The sequence below is a fragment of the Triturus cristatus genome, chromosome 9 (assembly GCF_964204655.1).
Source record: "Triturus cristatus chromosome 9, aTriCri1.1, whole genome shotgun sequence".
Classification (NCBI taxonomy): Eukaryota; Metazoa; Chordata; class Amphibia; order Caudata; family Salamandridae; genus Triturus; species Triturus cristatus.
Genome location: NC_140592.1, coordinates 638822523 through 638848041, shown reverse-complemented (window position 1 = coordinate 638848041; position 25519 = coordinate 638822523). Strand labels below are relative to the sequence as shown.

Sequence of the window (25519 nt, the reverse complement as noted above, 5' to 3'; positions counted from 1 at the left end):
CCTGGGACTTCTTAACAGGGAGCCAGCTCTTCTCAGGCCCTTGGAGATCAGAATCAAAAGAAGGGGACACAGCAAAGTCCTTCCCCTCTCCTTGGCAGCAAAGCAAAACATCAAGCAGGCAGTCTTCTCCTCTTCAGTTCTTTCCAGCTTTCTCCTTGGCAGAGGTTTCTTCTTAGTTCCAAAGTGATCTAAAGTTTAGGTGTCTGGGGTCCTCTTCTTATACCCCTCCAAGTCTTTGTCTCTCTTTGTTCCAGTGGGGGGGATTCCCCTGCTCAAACCGGTTCCTGGGTGTGCTCTGCTCTGGAGCACCTGATTCCTTTCAGAGTGAGGAGCAGGGTCGTTAGATGCTCAGCAGGAGGTGGAGCCTTCTTTGTGCCAGCAGAGGCAGAGTCCTCAGCCTGGCCAGCAGGGGGTGGAGCCAGCTTTGTGCTGGCAGGGGCAGCCCTAGTCAAACCCAGGGACTACTCCTCTCACCCATCTAAAGCAGATCTCCCTATTCACCCTGCTGCTGACTCATCCAGGCTCCTGGAGCCACCTAGCCCATCACATGACACCAGTCAGCCAACCAGCACACAGGCACACAGGAAGGTTAAACAGGAGAATAGCTACTTTCTAAAAAGTGCTATTCTCACACAGTGAATTTAAAAACCATCTTGCTAAAAAGATGTATAATTAAATTCTGAACACAGAGATACCAAACTTGGATTTTCTATCTTGCCCTTATGGGAAGATAGGCATGTAAACAGCCTTCCCCATTCTATCCTATGGGCAAGATAGCCTCTCAGCAGTGAAAAACGAAAATGGCTGTAATTCACTACCAGGGCATGTTACACACCTCAGTACATGCCCTACCTTTCCGATACACTGCACCCAGCCCAGGGGGGTACCTAGGGCCACCATAGGGATGCCTGACATGTACAGAAAGGGAAGGATAAGGCCTGGTCAGTGGGTGCACTGGCCAGGTCGACAAGGCAGTCCTGGACTGCACATAGGCACTGCAAGCAGGCCTAAGACATCATTTTAGCGCTACTCCTGTGGGTGGTACAATCAGTGCTGCAGCCCACTAGTAGCATTTGAATCACCAGCCCTGGCACACGCAGTGCATTTTACTAGGGGCTAACAGGTGAAACAAATATACCAATCATGGATAACCAATCAATATAACAATTTACCAAGGGAGCACTTGCACTTTGACACTGATCAGCAGTGGCAAAGTGTCCAAAGCATCTAAACCAGCAAAAACGAAATCCAGCATAGCATCAAAAATACAGGAGGTAGAGGCAAAAAGCCAGGGGTAACCACGCCAAAGATGCCAGGTCTAACAGGTTCCTTACCCTAAGCTGTGCTGAGTACGCTTGGGATGATCTTCTGGATTTTCTTCGAGAGGCAAATTCAAATATTGAAAACATCCAATACAAGACAGCAGGAGAATTGTGCTCATAGGATCCGGTTAATGTTTGCAGATATTTCAATCATAGATTTGAGGCTATGATGTCCTTCATCTGCAATAAAAAAAATCCACCTCTTGGAGAAGTTGTGGATTTCTTTTGGAGAAAAGAGTACCAAGCCAGAGGTGCTCCTCATATTCATATGCTGTTGTGGATCAAGGATGCTCCAAAATTTGGAACAGATTCTGATGATGCAGTTTTAAGTTTCATCGAAGAATATGCAACATGTGCTATACCTAAAAGCACAGAAGAGAAAAACTTAAAAGAGCAAGTTTTACGTTTCCAAAGTCATCGGTGTGGAAAATACTGTCGACGAAAGTACAAGAGTAAAGATAAATTCTACACAAAATGTCGATTTGGATTTCCACGACCTGTTCTTTCAAAAGGAAGAGTAAACAGTTTTATGTCAGCTGTGCGACATACTATTACAAGAAAATCCCCTAAAAATACCTACAATCTAAGAAGAAAAGAAGAGTCAAAATATATAAATGACTACAACCCAGTCATTTTATCCATGTGGAATGCTAACATGGATATACAGTATGTGGCTGACAATTATATTGCTGTTGCTCGCTATGTCACATCTTACATCACTAAATCAGAGAAAACGGAATTGAAGAAAATGTGGGAAGAGATTTCTCATGAGAGGACTGTCAGTAAGAAGCTATACAGTTTCAGTTTAAAGATGTTATCGCATCAAGAAATTGGATCCTACGAATGCTCAGATAGGTTATCATCTGCAAGTCTGTACTCCAAATCCAGAAGAATAATTTGGGCAAGTTTAGGTCTTGCAGGAATGCGAAATCGGGTACTGAAATATATTCGAGAAATTGAGTATTTAGCAGAGTTCGAACCAGAAAGTACAGACATTTTAAGAACAAACATGTTGGACACATATTACCCACAAAGAAGTCATCACCTTGAGAACATGTGTCTCTATGAAGTGCTGCAGAACTTTATTTTTAAACGGAATGTCACAGAAGATATCAACAATGGAAAATATAAAGTCATTGGTGAGGAAGGATGTTTGGTGAAGCAAACAAAAGGAAGTTTGATAAATCACCGGAAGCTGAGTTGCGACACTCCTGATAAAAAGGAATTTTACTACTTGGCACTTTTGCAGCTGTTTAAACCATGGCGTTCAGAGGACGAACTACTTGGAGAATTTCAGAGCTATGAAGATTCCTTCAATGCTAGCAAAGACAGCGTCGAATGCAGTACTTTCACAACTTATGTTCAAATGTTAAATGAAGAAATTGAACAAGAAGCAACTATTGCAGCTGAAGTAGGTAGAGACAGTTCTCAAGACAGTCAAAGTTCTGGGACATTCAGTCAAGATCCTCTAGGACAACCGATCATCGAAAATGGAGCAGCAATAGCTATGAACGAAGTGGAAACAGCTATGAATCAAGCTCAGGAAGATTTAGTAGACTTAACATATTTGGAGGAGCAACTGAATGAAGAACAAAAACAAATTTATGAAGAAGTCAGAGAAATAATTGATCACGGATTACTACATGAAAATAAAGAGTGCTCATGCACATCTTTTGAACCAATGAGAATGTATGTAAGTGGACAAGCAGGAACTGGAAAAAGTTTCTTAATTAATGTAATTAGAAGCTACCTACAGAAGAAAATGGATTCCATTTTTTCCTGTGTTGTTACAGCTCCAACTGGGTTAGCAGCGTATAACATCAAATGAGTTACCTTACATCGTTTGCTAATGTTACCAGTAGAGCATGAGAACAAAATACAGTACCACAAACTAGCAGGAGAAGCATGCTTGGAAGTTTCAAGAGTATTGAAGAAAATGAAAGTACTGATTATTGATGAGGTAAGCATGGTATCAAACTTAATGCTTGCCTTTGTGCATTTAAGAATGCAGCAAATTCTGAAGACAGACTTTGACGTTCTATTTGGAGGAAAACACTGTGAGAAGTTGGCCTGATATGTAGTGCTCACTATTCTAGTGATCACTGTGTATCATTCCAAACGACCCTTATTGATGATTGGTTGTAAGTCAACCTTTTAGACCAGCTATCCTAGTAGCGTGGATACGAGCAGTCTTAGGCTAAACTCTAGAGGGCGTGTTAAGCCAGCTGTTTACCATCACATATACCCCTTGAACACCAAGTGAAAGGACACCACACAAGTTGTTATGAAAATAAAAGGGTATTTATTTATAACAAGACTACCCTGGCTCTTTATGAGTCAGGGAGCTAAGCACACTACAAAACTCTTAGGAAAATACTTCGGTTGCACAATTTACACAAATGCCCGAGGGGCACGAGAAACCATCTACACTAACAGTGAAATGCGAATGGTTAGAGTCTGGAGGTACTGATTCCGGAGTGTTCCGATCAGTGGGACTAAACGAAAAAGGAACTGGACACTTGTAGAGCGAACCTGCGATGGAGCACCGAGATGCTTGAGTTACCTAGCCCGGAGGCTGCGGCTGCGTGAAGTTCGTCAAGATGTCGGGAGTCCTCGTGTAGTCTCAGGAGCCTGAAAGAAGAAGTTGCTGGCAGGCGACCAGTGACGATGTTCAGAGCGATCCAAGCCTGGATCGGTGATGAAGGAGAACCTGAAAGCAGAGGGGACTCAGTTCTCAACCGCTAGCCAGCGATCGTGTGGGTACCAGGAGGGTACCGGCTGAAGTCACCTCGACCAGGTGAGTGGGTGACGTCGGACTCGGCTGTTCCTCGGACCAGGAGGCGCGGCGGCGACCAGGATGGAGGGCGAGCTGTCCCACGAAGGTGTCTGCTGTCGATGATGCTGGGCCCAGGAAGGGGCAGCGGATCTTGGCAGTGGCCACCCAAGCGGGGGAGTCAAGATGGCGTCGGGAGTGGACCAGGAGGGTCCGGGGTACTCCTCTGTTGAAGGGGAGCAAGTGCCAGTCTGGAGCAACCAGACTAGTGATGAAAAATAATCTTGGAGCGTCGTGAAGAGGGCCACAAGCCGGTCGGCAAGTGGTCGGACAACGCGGTGAACAGCAAGGAGCGGAAGGGCCCCCCACGCAGGTCTCGCGGATGCTGGGGAGACAGACTTCGATGCTGGAGCTGCTCAGGGTTTAGGGCTTCTCAAACCCTAGGTGCACTCACTCGAGGGTCCCTCGGTGGGCGTGCTAGATAAGCGTCGTGCAGGTTCTGAAGATAGCCGGTCCCGCAGGTCTCGTCACACCTACGACTCTCAGCTGAGCTGATGAGGGAGGTAAAAGGTCAGAGATGGCAGGGAACTCGGGTCTCGTCGAGCTGGGCAGTCTTGATCCGTAGGAGAGACTTACAGCAAACCGCAAGCGCTTAGTTGGTGCCTGCTGGTGCAGGGTGGCTACTCCTTAGCCACAAGGGAGAGTCTTCAGAGATAGTCAAGAGTTCCTTTCGTGGAAGGTGGTTCGTGATTCGGAGGTATCCGATTCTCTGATTATCCAATTTGGGAAGGGGACTCGCTCCTACCTTTATTCTAAGAAAAAGGGGTTGGCCCGTGACTAGGTTCTACCTATGGGTGGAGCCAGGAGGGGGTGGTTACACCCCTATCCTTTGTCCGGCTTCGCGCCAGCTCAGGGGCTGGTGTGCCCCCGAAACTGGTTTGAGCCGGGCTATGCACAGTGAGCACCGGGGTGCCACTGGCAATCACCTTCCTTTCAGCCCTGCCTACCTGGGATACACAAACCCTGTCTGGGATGGTGCTAACACCGCCCTTGACAGGAAACCCTTTGTCCAAACTCCCTTCGCTGGAAGGTCCCCCAGCAGCAGGAGGTCAGACTTGTGTCTGGTGGCAGCATCCATTTTGTGATGCTGAGGCTTGAGTCAACTTTAACCGGGGTTCAGGGTTACTTCCATGTCGTGCCCCTCTAGAAGGGGGGAATGCTAACCCCGTCGCCAGAACTAGCGAGGGGTTCGTATTCCAATTCGTATGACACCTTACTCGACATGTGTAGGTGATGCAATGCCAAAGTTAGCAAATAGTTGGCCCGCGTCACCATGGAACGGCTATTAGGACTTGGTTCCGCAAGCCGTCGACGGGCTCGGCTCGCGCCAGAGCACCATCCCACATGACTCCCCGCACTCTGCCTTCAGGATTGATAAGGCCTGCCATAGGAGTGACTGATAGGAATCCATGTGTCCATTTTAGTGTTAGGTGTAGGAATACTACACCTACAGCAACGGGTGATTACACCACGTGGCCCCAGCTGTCGTGCAGCCAGTTGTGTCAGATTTGGGCGGCCATTCCAGGGGTGGCATAATACGTGCTGCAGCCCCTGGTAGGCCCTGGGTACACCGATGCCCTGGATACCTGTGGTATGCTGAGACAGGGACTGACAAGGCGGCCCAGTTCCAATTAGGGGATGCACCTAACGTACATGTGTTAATTTCGAGAGAGAACAGCTAGGCTGTGGGTCTGATTGGCAGGCCCACAGCCGGAGAAAGTCGTAAACCAATGAAGCAAAAGCAAAAAATCTGGGTGATCATAGGATTGCAGACCCTACTCTCCTACATGACCCCCCCCCCAAACTTTGGGACAATAAGCTAACCTTGACCAGGTGAGTCTTCTTGCTCTAAGTGGAAATACCTGGAGAGCCCATCTGCATTGCCATGATCAGTGCCAGGTCTATGCTCCACTGTGAAGTCCATCCCCTGTAGGGAAATGGACCACCTAAGTAGTTTGGGGTTTTCACCCTTCATTTGATTTAGCCACAAGAGGGGCTTATGGTCGGTCTGAATCTTGAAGTGAGTGCCAAACAAGTATGGCCTCAACTTCTTCAGGGCCCAAACCACAGCAAAGGCCTCCCTCTCAATAGCTGACCAATTCTTCTCTCTGGGGGTCAGCCTCCTGCTAATAAAAGCTATGGGCTGGTCATGACCATCAAAATTCAGTTGCGATAGAACAGCTCCCACACCCAGCTCCGAAGCGTCTGTTTGGACAATGAATGGCTTGGAGTAGTCTGGACTCTTTAGGATAGGTGCTGTGCACATGGCCTGCTTTAGGTCATCGAATGCCTTCTGACAGCTTGCTGTCCACTGAACTTTTTTTGGCATCTTTTTACTTGTCAGGTCGTTTAGCGGGGTCACAATGGATCCATAATTTCTGACAAATTTCCGGTAATAACCAGTCAGGCCCAAGAAAGCTCGAACCTGAGTCTGGGTGGTTGGAGGAGCCCAGTCCTGTATGGCCTGTATTTTGCTCTCCAACGGTTGAACCTGACCCCCTCCTACAAGGTGGCCCAGGTATACAACCTGTGTCTGCCCTATCTGGCACTTGGTGGCCTTGATAGTGAGGCCTGCCTTCTGCAGGGCCTCTAACACTTTCCTCAGGTGGACCAGGTGATCCTCCCAGGTGGAGCTAAAGACAGCGATATCGTCCAGATACGCCGCACAGAAGTCGTCCAACCCAGTGAGAACTTGATTCACCAGCCTTTGGAAGGTGGCAGGTGCATTTTTCAAACCAAAGGGCATTACCACGAACTGATAATGCCCACCCGGGGTAGAAAATGCTGTTTTGGGCTTGGCCTCCTCAGCTAACCTGATTTGCCAATACCCAGCTGTCAGGTCAAACGTACTTAAGTAGTTGGCCGAGGCCAACCGGTCGATAAGTTCGTCTGCTCTTGGTATCGGGTGGGCGTCAGTCTTAGTGACTGCATTGAGACCTCTGTAGTCCACGCAGAACCTCATCTCTTTCTTACCGCCCTGGGTGTGAGGTTTCGGCACGAGCACTACGGGACTAGCCCAGGGGCTGTCCGAGGGTTCAATGACTCCCAGCTCCAACATTTTCTGCACCTCTGTCTTGATGCAGTCTCTGACGTGATCAGGTTGCCGATAGATTTTACTCTTTACGGGTAGACTGTCCCCAGTGTCGACCTCGTGGGTACACCAGTTGGTCTGACAGGGTGTCAGAGAGAACATATGTCGAAAGGATTGAAGAACCTGTTTACAATCCTTTTGTTGATGCCCAGAGAGGCTGCCACAAAAGACAACACCATCTACTGATCCATCGTCAGGGTTCTGAGAGAGCAGGTCCGGGAGAGGGTCACTCTCCTCCTCCTGTCCCTCATCTGTGGCCATGAGCAAGCCCATGCCCTCCCTGTCGACATATGCCTTGAGCCTGTTTACATGGAGCACCCTGTGGGGGCTCCGGGGAGTTCCCAGGTCTACCAGGTAGGTGACCTCTCCCTTTTGCTCAATGATCGTGTGGGGCCCAGACCATTTGTCTTTGAGTGCTGCTGGGGCCACTGGCTCCAGCACCCACACCTTCTGTCCAGGCTGGTACACAGTCAGGACAGCCGTTTGGTCGTGCCAAGCTTTCTGTAATTCTTGGCTCGCCTCAAGGTTTTTAGACGCCTTTTCCATGTACTCCGCCATCCGCGAGCGGAGACCGAGCACATAGTCCACAATGTTTGACGCCGGCTTTCTGAGAGGTCTCTCCCATCCTTCCTTTACCAAACAAAGGGGTCCCCTTACAGGATGTCCGAACAGAAGCTCGAAAGGGCTGTAGCCAACCCCCTTCTGCGGGACCTCTCTGTAGGCGAACAAGAGGCAGGGTATCAGGACATCCCATCTCCGCCGAAGCTTTTCAGGTAGTCCGTGAATCATCCCTTTTAGGGTCCGGTTGAATCTCTCAACCAGCCCATTGCATTGTGGGTGATAGGGTGTGGTGAACTTGTAGTTGACACCACATTCCTTCCACATAGCAGTCAGATATCCCGACATGAAGTTTGCACCTCTGTCTGAGACGACCTCCTTAGGGAAGCCCACTCTGGAGAACACTCCAAGTAGGGCCCGTGCCACCACAGGTGCTGTAGTGGTCCTAAGGGGAATAGCTTCAGGATACCTGGTGGCGTGGTCCACCACCACCAGTATAAACTTGTGCCCTGATGCTGTCTGGGGTTCCATTGGTCCGACAATGTCGATCCCCACTCGCTCAAAGGGTACCCCCACCACTGGTAGTGGTATGAGGGGGGCCTTTGTCGTGCCACCTGACTTACCACTGGCTTGGCAAGTGACACAGGAGCGGCAAAACTCCTTCGTATCCTCGGACATGTGGGGCCAGTGAAAGTGTGGAACAATTCTGTCCCAAGTCTTATTCTGGCCTAAGTGACCTGCAAGGGGAATCTCGTGGGCCAAGGTGAGAAGGAAACCTCTCAGAGACAAGGGGATGACCAGCCTCCTGGTCGCACCAGGTTTGGGGTCTCTTGCCTCAGAGTACAGGAGTCCATCGTCCCAGTACACTTTGTGGGTACCTGTGGCGTTCCCTGCAGCTTCAGCAGCAGCCTGCTGTCTGAGGGGTTCAAGTGAGGGGCAGTCTAACTGTGCCTTCCCCAGGTCTTCCCTGGAGGGTCCCCCTGAGCCCAGAAACTCAACCTGACCAGGTTCAAGCTCTTGCGGCTCAGTTTCCCTCAGTTCCTTAAGGTCAGCCTCCTCGGAGACTTGATCCACAACCTGGGGCAAGGGGGAAGGCGAAGCCTTACCCTTACTGCTCCTTTTCTTGGAAGGTGTCTGGTCCGTTCTTCCAGGATCCAGCACCTGTTCAGTGGGGCATCTTTTGGCCTGTGACCTGGTCACAGCAAGGACATGTGCTGGCAAGCCTAACATCTCCATGTGAGTCCTCTGCTCCACTTCTGACCATTGTGACGTTTCCAAATCATTGCCCAACAGACATTCTACGGGGAGGTCTGAACTAACCACAACCTTTTTCGGGCCACTTACCCCTCCCCAGGAGAAATCAACAACTGCCATACTGTGATTGGTAGTGACGTTGCTGGCATTGGTCACTAGGTAACTGGTACCTAGCATGATCTGTCCAGGGTCCACGAAGTTAGGCGTCACCATGGTGACACTGGCACACGTGTCCCTGTAGGCCTGAGCCACTTTTCCATTGATCAAAGGTGTCTGTCTGTATTTGCCCAAAGTATTGGGACTGGCATCAGGGGACATATCCATATCCCCTGTGCAGACAAGGACGGCCTGAGTGAGCGTGCCGACTAAGTCGTCACTCCCCTCGGTTCCCAAGGTTAACCCAACTAATGCCTTGGGAGGCACACTACCACTGCTGACTGTACTAGGGGGCGCAGGTGCCTTAGGGGCTGCAGTGGTAGGAGTTTGCCCTCCTTTCTTGGTGCACTCACTAAACCAGTGAGTCTTACTTTCACAGTACTGGCACCACCTTTTTGACTGGCCTTCTTGAGTCTTCTTCTTCTGTGAAGCCTGACCCCCACCCTCTTTGGTTTGTTGGGGACCTGTCGAAGACTTCTGGTCATTTTGTTCGTTCTTGTTACCCTTTTGGTCTGCTTTCTTCTGACCACCCTGGTTCTGATTCTGGTTCTGCTTGACCCTTGTTCTGACCCATCTGTCTGCCTTCTTTCCCAATTCTTGGGGAGAGGTCAGATCCGAGTCGACAAGGTGCTGATGCAACAATTGGTTCTGACAGTTGTTTAAAATCTGTTCTCGCATGATAAGATTGTACAATCCTGTGTAATCAGTAACCTTGCTACCCAGCAACCAGCCTTCCAAAGCCTTAGTGGCACAATCGACAAAGTCAGTCCAATCCTGAGACTGAATTTTCTGGGTGTCCCGGAACAGCACCCGGTACTGTTCCGTGGTTAAGCCGAACCCATCAATCAGTGTGTTCTTCAGGACTTGGTAGTTGTTAGCATCCTCAGCTCTAGTAGTGAGGAGCTTGTCCCTTCCTTTACCTTCAAAGGAAAGCCACAGTATAGCTGCCCACTGACTTGGGGGGACGCACTGGACAGTGCAGGCCCTCTCCAAAGCAGTTATCCACTTGTGGATGTCGTCCCCTTGTTTAAAGGGGGGCACTATTTTACTCAGGTGTCTAGTGTCTATACCCCTGTTTTTCTCTCTATTGAGACTGCTGCCACCAGTGGGATCTAACCCACTTAATTTCTGCTCTCGGGCCAGGGCAAGTCTTTCTTTGGCGAGGGCAAGTTCTTCCCGCTCGATCCTCAGATTGACTTCCCGCATCTTCGCTTCATGCTCCCTCCTCTGAGGGGAAGTCATTCCTCTCTGAGAGGATGCCTGAGAGACATGTGTATGAACCGATCTGCCGGAGCCTCTGGAGAGAGACCTAGCTCGTCCGTTCCCAAGGTTAAGCCTGCTTGAGCGTGGGCCCGGGGCTCCCCCAGTTCCATTCTCATGCCTGCTTAAGTTGGTCCTTGTAAGCCTGCCGACTACCGCTGGACCTTTGTCTGCCTCGTCTCCCGATAACTCGTCCTCGTCCTCCTCCTCTGTGTGGAGGTCGAGGTCGGGGTCACCGAGGGTTCCCTCTAAGGGAGGCATGTTCCCATCTGCACTGGGGGGACCTGTGTTAGAGGACCTCCTAGCATCGTACGCCTCTAAGAGACCTATCAGAATTGCGATGGTAGGGTTAGAACCCTGGTTTAGCTTCCTGGAGGCACATAGTTGTCGCATCTCCTTGAAGCTAAGGGTTGCATATCGTGACACGACCTGTGGAGGGTCACTGACCACTAAGGGAGTCTGCGAGGACTCTCCGTGGACCGACATGCTTGTCTAGTGCGGTGTAAGTGTTGCACCTACCTACACTATGTGTTTACCTACTGATCCCTTGCTAGGAGTTGTAGTCAGGGTGTGCTAAGCCCTGTTACACTACAACAGCCGGTTCAGTAGAACTCGGAGCATTCTAAGTTAAGTTATATGTATCTGGGTACTTATGTGATCTTTCACTGCGATATTCTTAGGATACGTGTGTGGTAAAACAACAGCAAGCTCAAATCCCAACCGCTGCTCACCAATGTGAGAAGTTGGCCTGATATGTAGTGCTCACTATTCTAGTGATCACTGTGTATCATTCCAAACGACCCTTATTGATGATTGGTTGTAAGTCAACCTTTTAGACCAGCTATCCTAGTAGCGTGGATACGAGCAGTCTTAGGCTAAACTCTAGAGGGCGTGTTAAGCCAGCTGTTTACCATCACATATACCCCTTGAACACCAAGTGAAAGGACACCACACAAGTTGTTATGAAAATAAAAGGGTATTTATTTATAACAAGACTACCCTGGCTCTTTATGAGTCAGGGAGCTAAGCACACTACAAAACTCTTAGGAAAATACTTCGGTTGCACAATTTACACAAATGCCCGAGGGGCACGAGAAACCATCTACACTAACAGTGAAATGCGAATGGTTAGAGTCTGGAGGTACTGATTCCGGAGTGTTCCGATCAGTGGGACTAAACGAAAAAGGAACTGGACACTTGTAGAGCGAACCTGCGATGGAGCACCGAGATGCTCGAGTTACCTAGCCCGGAGGCTGCGGCTGCGTGAAGTTCGTCAAGATGTCGGGAGTCCTCGTGTAGTCTCAGGAGCCTGAAAGAAGAAGTTGCTGGCAGGCGACCAGTGACGATGTTCAGAGCGATCCAAGCCTGGATCGGTGATGAAGGAGAACCTGAAAGCAGAGGGGACTCAGTTCTCAACCGCTAGCCAGCGATCGTGTGGGTACCAGGAGGGTACCGGCTGAAGTCACCTCGACCAGGTGAGTGGGTGACGTCGGACTCGGCTGTTCCTCGGACCAGGAGGCGCGGCGGCGACCAGGATGGAGGGCGAGCTGTCCCACGAAGGTGTCTGCTGTCGATGATGCTGGGCCCAGGAAGGGGCAGCGGATCTTGGCAGTGGCCACCCAAGCGGGGGAGTCAAGATGGCGTCGGGAGTGGACCAGGAGGGTCCGGGGTACTCCTCTGTTGAAGGGGAGCAAGTGCCAGTCTGGAGCAACCAGACTAGTGATGAAAAATAATCTTGGAGCGTCGTGAAGAGGGCCACAAGCCGGTCGGCAAGTGGTCGGACAACGCGGTGAACAGCAAGGAGCGGAAGGGCCCCCCACGCAGGTCTCGCGGATGCTGGGGAGACAGACTTCGATGCTGGAGCTGCTCAGGGTTTAGGGCTTCTCAAACCCTAGGTGCACTCACTCGAGGGTCCCTCGGTGGGCGTGCTAGATAAGCGTCGTGCAGGTTCTGAAGATAGCCGGTCCCGCAGGTCTCGTCACACCTACGACTCTCAGCTGAGCTGATGAGGGAGGTAAAAGGTCAGAGATGGCAGGGAACTCGGGTCTCGTCGAGCTGGGCAGTCTTGATCCGTAGGAGAGACTTACAGCAAACCGCAAGCGCTTAGTTGGTGCCTGCTGGTGCAGGGTGGCTACTCCTTAGCCACAAGGGAGAGTCTTCAGAGATAGTCAAGAGTTCCTTTCGTGGAAGGTGGTTCGTGATTCGGAGGTATCCGATTCTCTGATTATCCAATTTGGGAAGGGGACTCGCTCCTACCTTTATTCTAAGAAAAAGGGGTTGGCCCGTGACTAGGTTCTACCTATGGGTGGAGCCAGGAGGGGGTGGTTACACCCCTATCCTTTGTCCGGCTTCGCGCCAGCTCAGGGGCTGGTGTGCCCCCGAAACTGGTTTGAGCCGGGCTATGCACAGTGAGCACCGGGGTGCCACTGGCAATCACCTTCCTTTCAGCCCTGCCTACCTGGGATACACAAACCCTGTCTGGGATGGTGCTAACACCGCCCTTGACAGGAAACCCTTTGTCCAAACTCCCTTCGCTGGAAGGTCCCCCAGCAGCAGGAGGTCAGACTTGTGTCTGGTGGCAGCATCCATTTTGTGATGCTGAGGCTTGAGTCAACTTTAACCGGGGTTCAGGGTTACTTCCATGTCGTGCCCCTCTAGAAGGGGGGAATGCTAACCCCGTCGCCAGAACTAGCGAGGGGTTCGTATTCCAATTCGTATGACACCTTACTCGACATGTGTAGGTGATGCGATGCCAAAGTTAGCAAATAGTTGGCCCGCGTCACCATGGAACGGCTATTAGGACTTGGTTCCGCAAGCCGTCGACGGGCTCGGCTCGCGCCAGAGCACCATCCCACATGACTCCCCGCACTCTGCCTTCAGGATTGATAAGGCCTGCCATAGGAGTGACTGATAGGAATCCATGTGTCCATTTTAGTGTTAGGTGTAGGAATACTACACCTACAGCAACGGGTGATTACACCACGTGGCCCCAGCTGTCGTGCAGCCAGTTGTGTCAGATTTGGGCGGCCATTCCAGGGGTGGCATAATACGTGCTGCAGCCCCTGGTAGGCCCTGGGTACACCGATGCCCTGGATACCTGTGGTATGCTGAGACAGGGACTGACAAGGCGGCCCAGTTCCAATTAGGGGATGCACCTAACGTACATGTGTTAATTTCGAGAGAGAACAGCTAGGCTGTGGGTCTGATTGGCAGGCCCACAGCCGGAGAAAGTCGTAAACCAATGAAGCAAAAGCAAAAAATCTGGGTGATCATAGGATTGCAGACCCTACTCTCCTACAAACACGTCATAGTGTTTGGAGATCTTTTGCAACTTACTCCAGTTAAAGGACAACCGGTATTCCATACACTTACACATGAAGACACAAAAAAGTCATTAGGAAGTATAGGCAATGTAAATATTTGGACATATTTTGAGTATAAGGAACTCATTACCAATATGAGGCAAGCCAATGATGAGGACTATGCAAGTATTCTGAAAGATATAAGAATTGGACTACTCACAGAACATGGCAGAAAAGCATTACAGCGTCGATTGCTGAGTAATTTGTTTCCAACAGAACAAATAGTTCCAGAGAAAATATACAAGGAAATTGCAGAAAAAAATACTGTAATCTGCTTAATGCCAACACTACATGAATGCTCTGTATTCAATCCAGAACTTTTGAAATTGGAAAATGAAGAGATCATAAAACTGGAAGCTGTGGATAAAATAGAACATGAACGAATAACTGTTATATTGACAGGCAAATTGGGTACTAAATTGGATTCTCTGAAGAAAAACATTTCAAAAACAGCTGGTTTGGAAAATAATCTTTATGTGTGTATGAACTGTAGAGTAATTTCGTTGTTCAGTTCGTTTCTTGCTTGTGAAAGACTTATATGTGCATAGGAAGCAGTTTCCGGTTTCTCTAGCATATGCTGTAACTATTCACAAATCTCAAGGATTAACTGTTGATACTGCTTTTGTAAACATTGGATCTACTGTGTTCAAAGAAGGTATGGCATATGTTGCTTTGTCACACGTGAAAAAATTATCTGGTTTATTCATGATAGACTTTGATGATTCAAAAGTAAGTGCTGATGCAAACTGTGTAAAGGAGTATAATAGATTAAGAAGAAGCTATGCTCCTCATTTAGGTCAGTATCCTGTGTTTGAAAAATGTGTTGTTTGTCGGAAAAGGAGATTTGAGAATATCTGTAATGAGGGTGTACAGAAGAGAAAACAAAAAAATAGTGATGTGCCTGCAAGCAAAAAGAAAAAGGACAGTGTGGAAGAGGTTGTTGGTTGTCATTTTGAAAATAGCTCTGGTGTCAACTGCTACGCAAATGTAGTGCTGAATCTTGTATTTTATCTTGATTTTTTGCAAGAGCAGATAACACTAAATCACGAAAAAAGATTTTGTTCTTTGCTGAGTCTCCTGTATGAGAAGCTGAGTAATGATAAAACTAAAATAGAAAGTGCTTCTGATGTTAGAAATCTTTTAGATGTATGTTCTGGACGTACACAGTTCACACAAAATGTCCAGCAAGATGCACAGGAATTCTTGATGTATATCCTGATGGTACTGGAAGATGAAGGGGTAGAAGTAGAAAATGTATTTGGTGTCTCATATAAATGGGAACATTGTTGTGATAACTGTATGAACACAAGCAGTAGTAATGTTGATTCTGAAAGGTTCATATATTTACCATTACCAGAGAGTAAAACAGTGACTTTTAGTAAATTAGTTAAAGATGCTAATCACAACATGGAATGTTCTCAATGTAAATCAGACATGGTGTCAACGTTACTTTTAAAGAAATATGGGCAGTATGTAATTTTAATGTTGCAACGTTGTAGAGCTGATGGTTCAAAATTGGACACTTTAATAAAGAAGTTTACAGGACAACAATTATCAATATCTGGAAAAACTTTTGTTGTAGTTGCAATAATTTTTCATGATGGACCTTCTATAACTTCTGGTCATTACACAGTTTATCTTAAATGTGAAAAAGGATGGACACTGTGTAATGATTCTCAATTGATTTTCAAGCAACGTTTGCCTTATGATTTACCCAATTGTTACCTAATTTTTCTGAAACCAAAACTTTAAATACTAACATCATCATTGGAAGAAAGCATTATTAAAATTTAAAAGGATTTAAATTGGATAATTGGAGAATTGGAGAATTTAAACTTACTATTTGGCCGTAAGGAAATGTAAAACAAACAATTGTGGACTTCTTTGACAGATATTATTTGGGAAAATGTTCTTTTGTAACAAGGTTTACTGACGTTATTTTTTGGAAATTGTTATTCTTCTTAAAAGGTATTTTTAATATTTCTATTAAGGTATGTTTTAGTGAGGATACATTTGGGGCTTTTTTAAACAATCTTTCAGATTGTTTTTTTTTTTGCCCGCTGTTAAATGATGAATACAATTGATTTCACTATTTTCAGTGAAAATCAAAACATTCTGAAAACAGAAAAAAAAGCTCAAAAAATTGCTTTGCTAAATATGAAAAAACATGTACTGTTTAATAAAGTGTATTGTTGAATATTAATACTTTTTTTCAGAACTAGAAAGAAAATTTAGAAGATGTTATTCAGTTTTGTTTGCAATTAAATAAAAACATTTAATTCTAAATTAGTTTTTTTGATGGTCAGGTAAGTTTAACATATCTGTATATGTCACTGGTTTCGTTTCATGCTTCCTTTTCTTCACCTCTCCTTACTCTACTTTTCTCATTTCTCTTCTCACTCTCTCTTCCTGCTTTACTACTCTTTTGTAACTCCCTCACTCTTTCTATACTACTCCCCTACCTTTACTACCTCCATCACTAATTTGTCATCCATGTTTCTTTTTCTGTATCCAAATGTCTTAGTCTTTTTAACTGCCTTACTCCTTCTCAGTTGTTTGCTCTCTGTGTCTGTATCTGTCACTCTCGGTTTGTCTGTTTCACCCTTAATTTCCTTAACATCTCTGGGGCACATTTACAAGCCACCTGCAACACCACTACGTCAATTTTCAAGACGAACTAGTTGCGCAGGGTGCTTTTCCATATTTACAAGGAGAGGATAAGCCTCTTTGTGTGTCTTTTCCTCTCCTTGTAAATACAGGCATTTCTAATGCAGCACTAAAATGAGCTCTTATCTTTTTTGGGTACCTATACATAAGTTCTGATGCAGAGTTTAAAGTTTAATAGGAAGACTCACTTCCCTTCATCTGTGAAATGTACACCATCTCTTTTTTAATTACTTGGCCATTCCCCTCTCTTTCTCAGGGAGTCCCTGAAGGTTTACTAAAGGTAAAAAAAATGAGTTTTTAAAAAAAAAAAAAAAACCATTGGGTGCGCGCTGGGTGCGCGCACTCTAAAAAAAAAAAAAAAGAAATAGATTCTAAAAAACACGTTTTTGTGTTTTGATCTTAGGTGGCTCTAAAAAGAGCCCTTGAGTTAATGTAGGGACAGAGGAAGAGAAAAACGAGAAAAAAAAATAAGAAAATTATGGCCTTTCGCAAAGATGCTCCTCAAATTTTCTTTGAATGAGATCAATACTGCTCTCACCCAAAGAAATAAGAGAACCACAATCCATGCAGTGTGTACTCATCCTCCCAAAACAAGGACGAATATCCAAAGGTGTGGAAGAAGGTGAAGGCACCACTGCAGAAGAAGTGCTCGCCTGAGCTGCCGCAGATGTGCTCGGCTGAGCTGCTGCAGATGTCGTCGGCTGAGCAGATGGAGGGTTTGCTCCAGAAGCTCGACGAAAAGTCACTGGATGCATTGCCTCAACGTGCCTCGTCATAGTATGAATACTAAAAGAATACTTCTTGTTAGGATTCCCACGTGACAAGACGCGCTGACACAGTTTGCAGGTGACATTTGGTGCATTCACCTTCTTTTGTCCCTCTGGAAAAGTGAAAAACTGCCATATAAAGGAGTCTTTCTGCTTCCTCTGCCTCTCTCTCTCAAGAGTGTCCTGTTCACTCTCAGAAGATGGCTGCTGCTCTGCCATTGTATCTCAACACACAGATCAGCTCCTTCTCCTAGGGAATCAGAACTAACAATGAGGGGGGTGGGTGTGATTTTGGAAGAATCTGGAACTGAAAGTACTTTGAACCAATGAAAAGTGATGTTTCTTCATCACATGACTTGCCATGAGGGGATTGGGTGTGGTATTGAAACAATATGAAACTGAAAGTAATGAAAACCAATAAGAAGTGTTGTTTTATTCATCACATACCCCGAGGTGCGCACACAGAGCAAGCTCCCTGCGCGCACGGTACAATTCCGCATGCGCGAACGCGTATGCTCGTACGTAACGCGCATACGCAGCACGCGCGTATGCGTAAACGTCAGCGCGCGTACTCTACGCGTATACGGAAGTGTACCGCGTGGAGTACGTACGACGCACGTAAGCATGCGTACGTACGCATGCGTACTAGGTGCGCGCTCCGAGCGCGCAGTGAAACGTATGTATGCGTACGTAAATAACGTACGCCGGAATTCATGAAAAATGTACGGAAACGTACTAGGTGCGCGCTCTGAGCGCGCACCCCAAGAATTTATATAAAAAAAAAAAGTGGACATAACTTAATAGAAGATATTAACTATGCTGATCTACTTTATCTTAATTAAAACTTAAAAAAAAAATGAGCCACACCAAATTAAAGGATACAGATAATATATAAATGTATACGTAGGGAAATTTTTGAAAAAGAAATATTTAATAAATATAATTAAAAAATACAAAAATTAGCATTTAAAAACCTTGCAAATTCACTGAAAAAACCATAGGTTTCACACACGTTATAGTTAGGAATTAGCATTTAAAAAACCTTGCAAATTCACTGAAAAAAACAGAGGTTTCACACACGTTATAGTTAGGAATTAGCATTTAAAAAACCTTGCAAATTCACTGAAAAAAACAGAGGTTTCACGCACGTTATAGTTAGGAATTAGCATTTAAAAAACCTTGCAAATTCACTGAAAAAAAACAGAGGTTTCACACATGTTATAGTTAGCTGGACATTTCACTCGTAAAAAACCAATGAAATTCCCCCGTTATAGTTAGTTCAGCTAACTATAACTCGCGCACCCGCAATCCAGTGCTGATGACGTCACATATTACGTCACTCATGACATGGTCAGTGACATCACTGATGACATCACTGATGACATCACTGATGACATCATCCTTGTCATAGAGTAACACATCTTCTCACACTCTAATATAACCTTTGATACACCGACTACAAATTTAAGAGTTCCATTCTCAAAACCATACATACTCCAATACCAATAACTACATACCCAATTATTAACTCTTAGGTCTACTTACACCTCCAGTCATTCACCTGTACAGTCACTCATACTTACAGTCACTCCATACAAAACTATCATATGCATTTATACACCTATATAGACACTCACACACCACCAATCATCCATAGAGGTACTCTCACACCTAGTCAGTCATGCAAATAATCACACTCCAATTTACTCACCTAGGCAGTGAAACACACTCAAGTTCACTTACTCATAAAAATATTATCATATTCCTACGCTCTTATAGTTGAAAGTTGAAAATAAGCTTTATTTCGATAAAAAATATCTTAAAAAGCACATACAAATATAAAATATACAAACATGTGATACCAACAGACGAATCATATAAAAATAAAATCATCATATTCCCAAGATATACAAAAAATTTAAAAGAAACATGTAAACATTATAAATAGGACAATGTAAAATAGATACGCAGGCGAGCAGAAGGAACAGTCGGGCTACTTAGTCAAGGACTACAAGGGCTTTAGTTCTTAGGAGCCAGGCCCACCTTAAAAATTTCGATAGAGCGCAAGCGTACATAGATCGCGTGTCTGATTTAAGAATACGCAGCGCTATTAGGTGGTCACGTGTGCCCAAGCTTCTGCATAGTGGTTTAAGCCAATATGATCTTGGGATTTTATATTCTGGGCATGCAAAAAGCACGTGTGCAATAGATTCGATTTTGGTTTCACAAAAAGGACAAAAAGGCGAAGTTTGAGAGGGAAATTTCCAGCGAGCAGTCTGCTCGCGCACCGGAAGGGTAACAACCCTAAATTTAAAATAAAGGGCTCGGTCATATGGCTTCTGGATAATGTCAAGGTAAGGCTCAAAGCGAACTACATCTTTGAGGAGAAGGAACTCAATGGTACATCTGCCGAATTGGGAGCTAGAATTCCTTTTTCCTATAACCCAACTCCAATAGAGTTTCTTCAGCTCAGCTTTCGGGGGCGAAGTTCTGTTTATCCAAGCATCTTTAAGACCAAGGTCGTAGAGAAGGGTCTTTACATCTTTCAGCCATTCGATTTTATTCCAAGAAGGCATAGAGAGTATTTCGGATCAGAGACATCTTAAGGATTTTGGGGGCCCTGGGCCAAACATATTTTGGGGGCCCCTGTGCAGAACAGCTTTAAATTTATGATACAAATTGAGCCCCTGTTTCCCACGCAGTTTCCGCTTCCTCAGCTGCGTTAGCGATCTAGTTTGCATCATGGGCATTAGGCTATATTTTCCCCGATGTAAACAGATGCGCGCAGCTGACAGCGGTAGGATTTAGTGTTCCCTGCCCTGCTACTAGGTTTTTAATACTTTTTAACTTGTATATATGTGGCTGAATTACTCTGTGCGTTTTAACAATTTCTCCTACCTATGCGCACTTGCACTTTACTTGATTCTGCTTGCCTACACCTCCTTAGCTGCTCCGATTCGCATCTCGCTTTTCCTCCAGTCCTTGTCCGCCGCGGCTGATACACCGATTGAGCGGAGGGCTGGGGCTACTATTGGGCCCCTCACTTCCGCCGTCACAGTTTCCGCTTCCTCAGCTGCATTAGCGATCCAGTTTGCATCATAGGCATTAGCCTAAATTTTCCCGATGCACACAGACGCCCGTCAGCATCCTGGAGGCGTTCGGCGCCAGCCATGCTGCCCAGTTCCCCCCCAGTGAGTTTCTTCCACTATATTACATTAGGGAAAAAACGCTTAGCCTTAGGCGGCTACCATTATGTCAGTGTACAGCGGCTGATCCGAGCTTGGAGGTAGACTTTCAACGCAATAAGTGCAACTGGTCTCCTCCAGCCAAGGAAACGTGTACCCAAGATCCTCCCATGCAACAATAAGTGTAAAAACAATAAGAAAACAGAGGACTTAAAGGCCACACTTTTAAATTGTCGCTCCATGCAAATGCATGAACCACACATTTATGACCTACTTTTAGATGAACAGCCTTATCTCTTATTTCTCACTGAGACCTGGCTGTCTGAAGCCACCAACCCTACTATCACCTCCGCCATCCCTACGGGTTATAAAATCCTTAGGAGGGAACGACCGAGTGGGAAGGAGGGCGGTGTCCCCATAATTTACAATAAAAAACTAGACTGCTCTCCCATCCCGATGGAAAACATTGAGGGCGCAGAGTCCTTAGGCTTCCGCTCAACCTTATCCCCCCATCATAGCATAGCTGGTTTTCTGATTTACAGACCTCCCAGTGCAATTGGAAATTTTATTACTACGCTTAATACATCCACCACCTCCCTGGCCTTAAAATACAACAACTGCCTTGTTGTGGGAGATCTCAATATACATATGGATAATAGAAAAGACCCTCAAACAATTTCCGTTATTGGAGTCGCTGCAGGCCTGCAACATGTTTCCATGTATTTCTTCAGCCACCCATGAGAAGGTCCATACCCTCGACCACATTTTTCACAACTTTGACAGATCAGTAAGCTTACTTCTTCTCATTACCTGGTCTGACCACCACCTATTAAAATTCATCATTCCCAACTCTGCCACTGCCCCTCGGGCTAACGCAGGGCAGAGGGTCCCTAATTACAGGACATTCCATAAAATATCCATCCCAATGTTAGCAGACGCCCTCAGTTATTCCTCACCGGAGCTGTCTGGCTGCCCCGACTCGGACGCCCTCTCAATAGATTCATGGCTCCGAACCAACATCGGTGCAGCGGTATCGGTGGTTTCCCACTCCTCAAAGAGGTGGGCCCCACCAGCTCCATAGTTTTACGGTTCCCTTAGATGTAGCAAAAACAATTGTAGAAAAATGGAACGGAAATGGCGTAAATCCTATGCACCTTAGGACAGGAAGGTATATAAAGACACCTTAAAAGCTCATTACATTCTCGTGAAGGCAGCCAAGAAAAACTTCTTTCAAACCAAGATAGAAAATGCCCAAAATAAGAGTAAGGAAATCTTTAGCATAGTTAAATCCTTTACCGCCCCGAGAGCCGGGACAAAGGAAGGGCCATGCACAGAAGAATGGTCTAAGCAAATAGCTCAATTCTTCCACAAAAAGCTCTCTCGTGATCAAACAAGCATTCACTAACATCTCAGAGGAAGAACTGACCTTCTACCTTAGTTCTAATAACAAATTTCACCTCTTGGATCCTCCATCTTTACTAGTTTTCCCTGAGTTTTAGCTTGAAGAGTCACTGACCCTTCTCCAAAGCATTAAGTCTGGCTCTCCTATCTACCCATGTCCAGCGAATATCCTGAACCTATTAGCTCCCACCATGAACCCCATGGTAAACCAGCTCTTTAATGCTTCCCTCTCCTCAGGGAACATGCTGAAATTATGGAAGAATGCTAAGATTCTTATACTGATAAAAAAGGCTAACGCCAAACTGACGGACCCTGACAACTACAGGTCAATCTCCCTTCTTCCTGCTCTCTCCAAAGTATTAGAGCAGCATGTAAACAAGGCCCTCCAAAAACACATTGAAGATGGGAAGCTCCTTCCTGAGTCCCAATCCGGTTTTAGGGCTATTTACAGTACGGAGTCCGCTTTGCTGGAAGTGACTGAATTTCTCAAGGGTAAGCTGGACCAGGGAGGCAAGGCTGTTCTGATACTGCTCGATCTGTCGGCGGCCTTCAATACAGTCCCACATGAGAGGCTCCTGGAGAGACTTGCTAGCATCGGCCTGGGGGGACCGCCTTAACATGGATGTCATCCTTCTTGGCAAATAGATCTCAGGACATCTGGCTCCCCCCTTTCTTATCCCCGGTTCCGGCCATGAATGTAGGTGTCTCTCAGGGCTCCATTCTCCGTCCTACCCTTTTTAATATATATCTATCCCCCCTTGAGTTTCTGGTAGAGGAAGAGGGCGTCAAAATAGTTTCCTGTGCTGATGACACTCAGCTGAGTTTTACATGTGAAAAAGGAACCAACTTTGACGGGCAATTGTGAGAAAGTGCCATCTTTCTTGCATGGTATGCCCCCACTTTTTGCTAAATTGCTGAATGTACTTCGATTGAGTGTACCCTGGGTTCCTGCCAATCAGGTGCCCAGGGCCTATGTTCCTTCCTTAAACCACACAAACTCCAAATTGGCAAACCCTAGCCACATGTCAGCCCCTAGTAAATGGTACCCTAGGTACCCAGGGCCTTGTGGCCAGAGAAGGCCTCTAAGGGCTGCAGCACTCATTGTGCCACCCTCAGAGGCCCTGTACCCTTACACACACACTGCCCTTGCAGGCTGAGTGTCTGGGTGCAGGACAAAACAAAGAGTCGACATGGCACACACGGTGTACCATGCCCATCACCTACACTGCCAAGGCATATGTCAGCCACCCCTCTAGCTGGGTGCATTACGCCTATGGTGTGGGCACAGGAGCAGGAGCCCTGTGCCCCTACAGTACCCGGGTCAATTCCTGGGCACTGTAAGTGCAGTGCTGTCATTTAAGAGTACATGGTGCTGAGAGCTTGTCAAACACGAGCTCCACAGCACCATATTGGCAACACTGAAGCCTGGGAAGTTTGGTATCAAACTTCTCAGCACATTGAACCCACACTGATGCCAGTGTAGGATTTAATGTACTAAGCACCCCAGAGGGCATCTTAGAGATGCCCCCTTACAGCTAACTTACAATCCACGTCTGCTCTGAGGCTGCCCAGGCTGCCACACAGCAGACACATTGCTGGACCCCTGGGTGGGAGAGCCCCTGCTCTCCCGGGCCTGCAACAATGCACATCCTGGGTGAGGTGAGAAATCTCCTCCCCCAGGATGAGCAAAGGGAAGCTTCAAAGGCAGGCCGCCATTTGGAGTTTCCCCAGGCCACTGCAACCCCCCACTCTGGCGGGAAGCTTGGCCGGAAACCCCATACAAGGACAGGGGATGTGCCAGCCTGCCCACCCCACCCCTCAGGTGGGGGAGGCGAGGTGAAGCACATCTCCGGGCTCTCGCCATCTTGAAGATGGGAGGCCCTACCCTATCAGGATTAGGCTACTGCCCCCCTCCCACAGGAGAGAGGCAGGATAGGGGGTGTACCCACCCCAGGACCAGGACCCATTGGTCCCTGGCCTTCACCTACCTGTAACGCCCCTAAATCTAGTATTTAGGGGCACCCTGAACCTTCCTTCCTCAGATTCCAGATAGAAAACTACAAGAAGAGCAAGAAGAACAAGGACCTGCCCTGCAGCTGCTAAAAAGAGAAGAAGACACCAATTGCTTTGGCCCCAGCCCTACCAGCCTGTCGACTCTCGAACCTGCACCAGCGCGGCATCTCTCGTGGCCAGCAACCTCACCAACCCCGGAGGACCTGGCTACCTTTTGGCTCTAAGCCCCTGGGATTCCCATGAGTAGAGGCTCTACTCAAGAAACCTATTTTTAACCCCTGGCAGCAGCCCGGAACCGCGGACCCAACACACTCTGCACCAGCCAAGCCTGGCCAGTGCCGGAGTGGACAAAGACCCTGAGGACGACCCCACGGCGACTGTGACCCCGATTCCGGCACCCAAGGACCCCCCTCGACATCCCGGAAGAAGCCTGCAGCCTCAGAACCGAGTGCCACCCCAACCGCGATCAACCAGAGGGTAAGATTCCCGACGTCAAAAGGCACCCCTGCACCCGGCGCCCTGCGGCCCCCTGTGCCCAATCCCGGGGTACCCACCTAACCTAAAACTACCCAACTTACCTCTCGAAGTGGTGGTGGCACCTGAAACATTCTCGTCCCCGAGCCTGCAGCCTTTTTCCAAACCGAAACATTCCCATTGATTTCCATTGAGCGCCCGAAGGCTCAAAAGCACCCTGCACCCAGCCGCCCGAGTGGCCCTGGCAGTGCACTCTCTACACTAATCTACTTCCCCACTTGCCCTGAGTAAGTGACCAGGAGCCCAGCTCCCACAGCCGCGTGGCTTGCCAGACAGCAGCCACCAACCAAGGCCCCCCTATCCCTCATAGGATAACATTGGGCCTAACTCTCTCTGCACCCGGCCGTCCTGAAACCGCTGAGGGTGAACCAACTCCAACTATACCTACCTGACACTGGGGGACCCCTGAGTCCATGCCCGGAATTTCAACTCTGCCAGTCGAGTACTTACCCGTAAACCGCTAACTTCATTTTCCTCATAGGGTAACATTGACTGGCTTTTTCTTCAAAAATCTTCTAAGTGTGAACTTTTCAAAACTGCAAATATTCACCAAAAATCAGCCAAGTGACAAAAACGAATTTACTCACCTGCTCCTAGGTGAGCTCCCAGTGCTGGATCTTGGTGCCCAGCCCTGACCCTGAAAAGTGTTCACAACTATACTTACCTCTAACTCATTTTTCTCCCATAGGAAACCATTGTCTGCTTTTCTGTGAAATTTCTTCTAAGTGTCTATTTTTGCAAATTTGAAATATTCTTTTAAAATCGTACCATTTCTGCAAACAAAATCACTTACCTGTTTTTGATAAGGACCCCAATCCTGGGTCTAGGTACCCAGTCCTGGATTACTAAAGTAACAATAAAGTACTCTACCTGCAATTTGAATTTCTTGCCATAGAGATCCATTGAATGTTTTCTTTGAAATATTTTCTAAGTGCTAACTTTTGAAATAGCTAAATATTATTTAAAAATCATTACAGTTATTAAGTCGACTTTCATCACTTGATTCTGAATACTGACCCAAGGCTGGATCTAGGAGCCAGACCTGGAATTCCAAAAGTAATCTGAAAAGTAATTTATTACAAATAACCTGAATTTACCATTGAGCTCAATGCATTG

At 47.0% G+C, this 25519-nt stretch overlaps 1 protein-coding gene across 1 annotated transcript in view; it reads left to right on the top strand.

Annotated features, from left to right (window-relative positions):
• The window catches only part of MEIOSIN (meiosis initiator), a 2478810-nt gene that overhangs the window by 1473178 nt on the left and 980113 nt on the right, over window positions 1-25519 (top strand). The window lies entirely within an intron of this gene.